This window comes from Poecilia latipinna, unplaced genomic scaffold (assembly GCF_001443285.1).
Source record: "Poecilia latipinna isolate Pla-1442-1.1 unplaced genomic scaffold, P_latipinna-1.0 Scaffold4644, whole genome shotgun sequence".
Classification (NCBI taxonomy): Eukaryota; Metazoa; Chordata; class Actinopteri; order Cyprinodontiformes; family Poeciliidae; genus Poecilia; species Poecilia latipinna.
In genome coordinates this window covers 14,523-20,644 of record NW_015117260.1, presented here as the reverse complement: position 1 = coordinate 20,644, position 6,122 = coordinate 14,523, and the positions used below count along the sequence as shown (strand labels likewise).

At 42.7% G+C, this 6,122-nt stretch overlaps 1 long non-coding RNA gene across 1 annotated transcript; it reads left to right on the top strand.

Moving 5' to 3' along the window:
• The first annotated feature begins 900 nt into the window (after nucleotides 1–900).
• Nucleotides 901–6,116, top strand: LOC106942883 (uncharacterized). The gene is made up of 3 exons (XR_001423744.1): nucleotides 901–1,075; nucleotides 2,372–2,582; nucleotides 5,823–6,116. It is a non-coding gene; the product is annotated as an uncharacterized LOC106942883 (long non-coding RNA).
• The last annotated feature ends 6 nt before the right edge of the window (nucleotides 6,117–6,122 follow it).

Here is a 6,122-nt window from a genome sequence, read left to right as displayed (position 1 = left end):
CATCTTGCTGGTTTTGTGGCTCCTCATGTTCCCAGGTCGTCTCCAGTTGTCTCAGCTGATGATCTCCTGGTTTCTGTTAGCAGAAATCCATCCAGCTACTACAGGAAGAGCCGGGGCCACTTCCTCCTGTGGCTCCGCCCATTTTGGTGACCTGAGGCTTCTTCAGAGACTTTTTATACCTTCCTTTAAAACTAGCACTCTAGCTGTTCAGCTAGCTTCTAAACATGAAACATGTTGATGGTGGTGAAATGAGGTTTCATGTGGTGTTCCTCAGGGTTCTGTTTTGGTGCTGCTGTTATTTCTAGTTTATATCCTCACTCTTCGCCACATTTGATCCCTTACTGATCACTGCTTCAAGGATGATACATCTTTAGTATTATGAATCTAATAAATCTGCTTCAGGCAGTGGTGGTTTCTGAAATCTGCCACATAGGCGGTTACCCCAGGGCAGCAATTCAAAGGGGGCGCATAACCATGAGATAGTTGTAAATAAAATGTACTGGGCCTGTTCATGACAGCTGTAACGCTGGTTATAGATCTGTAGATCCCACCTCTTGTTGAATTTATTTTATACTTTTATTAGTTTTTAAAGCTCCATCTTCAGGATGTCTTCATTCTTCATCTGGAACACTGAGGCCAAACAACCAGATGCTTTCAGATGTTCTACTTCTAAACAATCACTTTCATTCCAGCCTGACAACATGATTTATCTCTACTTTAAATGAGATTTAAATTACTTTGTTTATACTACTATTGTTATTTCTGCTTGTTTTACTGGTTGTTGTCCAGCACTTTCCTGCAGCAAATAGTTCAGTTAATGTTACATAAGAGCCTCGACTGTAAGAAACTGAAAGTTTTGTCTATTCCAACAGACACTTTGTTTTATCGTTTTATAGAGAGAAGAAGGATCAGCTGAGAAGAGGAAGTTTATGGAGATTTTCCCACAGGTGGATTTAGAACAACTGGATCAACCAGTCTGGACTGGTTCCTACTGGTCTGGGACCAGTGGGGTCATTGGGTCGGAACCGACCTCCTGGTTCTGGACTCCAGGTTGTGTTGCTGCCACCAGCAGCAGGTAAAGCAGAGGGCATGTCATGCTGAGGGTCTGGTTTCATTGCTCTGCAGGGGGGCGGGGCTTCCTGTCAGGTAGTCAGTAACCTGAGCAGGGGGGCGGGGCTTCCTGTCAGGTAGTCAGTAACCTGAGCAGGGGGGCGGGGCTTCCTGTCAGGTAGTCAGTAACCTGAGCAGGGGGGCGGGGCTTCCTGTCAGGTAGAGTTATTTACCTGAGGATGTTCAGCAGGACATAGCTGAAAACTGATGGCAACTTTCCAAAGCAAACCTCTGAAGTAACAGAGTTACAAATTAAAGATTAACAGCAATAATTTAATTTAGGTTATATAACCTGTCAGTGAAAAAAATGAGGATCATTCTTCAGTCGTATTTTCACCACCAAATGTTTAACTCCAAGCTAAATATTTAACTAAACATTTAGCGCACTAGCCAATGCTGAAGAATAAGAGTTCTGTGCAAGGTTTTGACATTCAGAGATGCTTTACTCTTATTGAGAAGTGTTTATCAGGCTGTCACCGTTCACATTTATGACATTAAAATGTTTCTTATTTGCTCCTAGAAGGCATGTTTAAAATAAATTAATTTTGGTTCCTCTATATTTATGGTTGAGCAAACATTAATGAAGTTATTAGAGTTTAACCTCATTGTGGTAAAAGCGTGTTCTTTATATTCGGCTCATTTAGACACCATGTTAAATAGTTAGCTTAATAGAAAAGTAACACTCACCCCATTACTTGTAAATAAAATCCATGCGTCTGTCACGGCCAGCAAACCAGCTTGCTGTGCTAAGTGCTAGCTGTTAGCCTCTCGTAGCGCTCATAGTTAAAGTCTTTAAAATGCCTCATAAAGTTCTTACTGGTCTGTTTTAGTGCGTCCAGATTTGATGTGGCTTTTCTACGGCCTGTTGCGGCATTTTTGACCAAAGGGTCACCTGCATGTCCTGAGGCATTTAAGGCACTTTGTAAAGTAGGAAATTAAAGTGAATCTCCAATAATACCAAAAACAACTCATTTGTAGAATAAAAAATAAATTATAAATAAAATTAAATATAATTAAGACATTTTACACCTTTTCTTTTCAATTTTCTAGGGCTAGCAGCAGGGATGGCCCTGCTAGCCCTGAGGCTTTAGCATTTTAGGCATGTTCTTATTTAGAAAAGAAATGTAATAATTTGTATTTTCATCTATTTCTATTACTGTATAAAATCAGCTTAAGAAGCTAAAAGAAAACTGGCACAATCTGCAGAATGGACCAGTTTTAGATAATGTTTTTGGGGGTGTTGGGGGTATTTTGTTTTCAGATGCTGCAGCTCCAACTTCTGTCCACTAGATGGAGGCATTCAAAGGTCTGCATCCAACGACACACCTGTTAGGATGAGGGAGGGACAATCAGCTGAGGACGGATGACGGAGGGACAATCAGCTGGGCTGCTTTACTTCTTCAGCGGCCAGAAGGACTCTGGTTCTGTTCCTGGTTCTGGTTCTGGAGGGCTCCATTATCTCTCCTTCAAAGGTTGGTGTCTGATTTCCTTCTGATTTTGCGGAGAATAAAACTGTAGCGCAGTTCTGGTGAGCAAACACAACCAGAACTTTGGTTCTGAAGCTGCTTTTGCTGAAATGTTGGATCTTGACTTGTGAAGAGGTTCTGTTCGGTTCGGATCGTTGATTTTAAAGCTGCTGTTCTGGAGAAACAGGTTTAGATGTTTGCTGCTCGGTTCTGATCCATATTCCGTTGTTATCTGTGTGTTTCGTTCAAGATTTTAATCATGAAATCAAATTTATTCTAGAAAAGTGTCTGACGAGTTCTGGAGCAGGTTCTGTCGGACCCAGTTCGGGTTCTGGTCCCAGGAGGGAACAGGGCTGACTGAGAAACGGTCCAATCAGAACCTTTCCTGTTCGGACTGAATGAGGGATGAATGTTTTTGAGAACGCTGAGCAATGAGGCTGAGAAAATATAATATAATAATAAACTGGTAATGATACGAGAATAAATCAGAGGGATATGAAATGTTTAATCTTTTAACACATCAGCAGCAAGACTTTGTTCAGGTAATTTGGCACATTTTCAGGAGTTTGTTTCCTTCATTTTATTTATTTTTTATCTCTTTGTGTGGATCTCATACTTTGTTGTAGCAAAATAAATAAAACAAACCGTCCTCAGTAATCTGACAGATTAATGTAGTCCTGATGACAGCAGAGCTCCGTCTGTTTTACAGAGAATATTTCTTCAGTCAGTCAGTAGATATTCCTGTCCAACTTGTCCCAACTTGTCCCAACTTGTCCCATGGCATCTGCATCAGAACATCAGCAACTGTAGGTGGAACATCTAACCCATAATCTCGTTCCTTCAGATCAGGATCCAAATTCCTCGGCTCAAATGTTTTCACAAACCAAAAAACACTGGATTTAAAAGTTGTAGTTTTGTCCTAATTTATGCTGGATTTGTGGTTGGGAAGGAGGAAGATGATGATATTCATGAAGATGATGAAGCTAATCATCTTCATCATGATGAAGAAGATAATGATGAAGATGATCTGTATCTGAGTCTCCAGAGGAATGTGTTCTCTGTGTTCCTGCTGACCCGGTCGGACTGGTGAACCAGCTGCTTTCTGCTGGTTCTGACCGTCACACAGATGAACAGCATGCTGGTTGTTGTTGTTGTGACTCCAGGACCAGTTCTGGTTCTGGATCGTTTCCTGACTGGCCCCGCCCCCAGTCAGCTGATGGCGCTCTGGAGGCAGAGCCACAGAAACTCTGGAAACGTTTTTATTCATTTCTGGGCGTCGGGTTTCCAGAGATGTCAGTAAGCTGATGGTTCTGAGAGGATTCGGGTTCAGCATCGCCACGAGACACGACGGAGTCAAAACAGTTCAGCTTTAATCTGATTAGTTAAAATCTCCCTTCATCCCTTCATTTCTACTCTTTAACATCTGCAGAGCAGGAAGTAACTAGTTACTGAGTTATCTGAGTAACTTTTTGAAAGCTTTCAAAGTGCCACGTTAGCATTAGCTTGTGCTAATACCATGTTGTTGCAGCGCTTTAGCATTAGCTTTCTTTGTGTTGGCGTAGTGTTTTAGCATTAGCTTATGCTAGTTACCATGGGATGGAGCTCTGTCGTCTCTGAACTTGATATAAACTTTAAGCAGGTCTGGGTCGTTTTCATGACTCTGGATCAGAACCAACCAGCAGAGGTAGAACCGGGTCAGGTGGTCCAGATGGTTCTGGTTGGTTCTGGTTCCCAGTCAGAGGTCCAGTCAGGACATGCTGGTTCTGGAGGAGCTGCTGGTTCTTCCTGGTGGATGGAGATCTACCAGAGACGGTTCTGGTTCTGTTCCTGCTGATGAAATACTGAGGTCGTCTTCCTCAGCAGTTTCTGGTCCGAACTCGATCAGCAGACCAGAACCTTTCCTCACTTCTTCCCACAGACGGTCTCACTTCCATGTTTTCCTTCCTCTTTGGATCCAGACAGAGGTTCTGACATTCTGCTGCAAACGGAGCTCGACCCGGTTCCAACTGTAAGCAGGTCCGATTGGCTCAGGAACAGGAAGTGGATCAGTCTGGTTAAACCACACACAGGTCACATGATCCAAACTTCATGTCTCTGTGAAGCTAAATAACCTCCTTTAAGTTTTAAAACTCTAATAACTTCATCCATGTTTGCTGAACCATGAACCGTCTTCATGGTTAATTATTACATTTATCCAGAGTCTGGCTGCACATCGTCACAGATTAAACCAGTCAGAGGAAAAACTCTGCGGTCTGTAGAGGAAACTGAAACACATCTTAATGTCTCTGGGTTCCCTGAACGCATCACACAGCCGGTTTAAAAAGAAACAAGTTCAAATTTTAACTTTAATCAGAGCATTGCTTCCTATTACAATTTATTTCAAACATGCTGTCTTGGAGCTAATGAGAAACATTTTGGTGTCATAAATGTGAAAATCACAGTGACAGCTTTATGAACACTTCTCAACAAGAGTAGAACAAAAACTTTCATACAATTCTTATTCTTCATTTAGCCAGTGAGCTAAGAGTTTAGCTCCTGAGTTGAACATTTAGTTTGAAGCTAAACATTTGGTGGTGAAAATACAACTGAAAATTTATCTGTTTTGTTTTCTCTCACAGGTTATATAACCTAAATGAAATTTTTGCTGTTTATCTTTGATTTAAAACTCTTACTTCCTGCTGAACATCCTGACTGTACCTGACAGGAGGCCCCGCCCACCTGCAGCTCAATGAAACCACACCCTCAGCATGACACGCCCTCTGCTTTACCTGCTGCTGGTAGCAGCAACACAACCTGGAGTCCAGAACCAGGAGGTCGGTTCTGACCCTGTGACCTCACTGGACCCAGACTGGTTGATCCAAATAAGAGCACTAAATCCACCTGTGGGGAAAATCTCCATAAACTTCCTCTTCCCAGCTGATCCATCTTCTCTCTATAAAACAATAAAACAAAGTGTCTGTGTCACACCAGGAACCATCCACTGGTTTCACACCAGTAGGAACCAGTTTGGACTGGGTGTTCAGCTGTAAATGTCAGATGTTGACTTTGTTTGGTGTCAGATTACTTCCTGGACTAGATGGCTGCAAACAAATGTATTTAAATCTGTCAGTGCTGTTGCCGTGGTTTCCCAGTGACAGGCGCTCCAGTGGTCTGTACTGGTCCTAGTGGATTTAAATGCTGGTTAGACTGGAAGCAGTCCAGTTTTACCTCCAGGTTCCTCTGGCTGACCCGTCTGTTCCATTCCAGATCCGGACCGGGCCAGAACCTCTGGACAGCTGGACCCATCTTGAGAGACGCCGTCTTCTGGATGGACATGGAGGACGACTCAGACCGGACCAGCGGGCTGACCGGATCAGAAACAAACCCAGAACTGAGACTTCCTGACACCAACCAGGTGTGTTACCATGGCAACAGGTGTTGATATGAACGTGTCCTGTTCTGATAGAAGAGGAGAACCAAAGTTTTATTTTATGAATCTGAAAACAACGGAAATAAAGCAACAGAAAACAAAATCCTGAATGTTTTCTGATCAGAGTCCAATCCGAC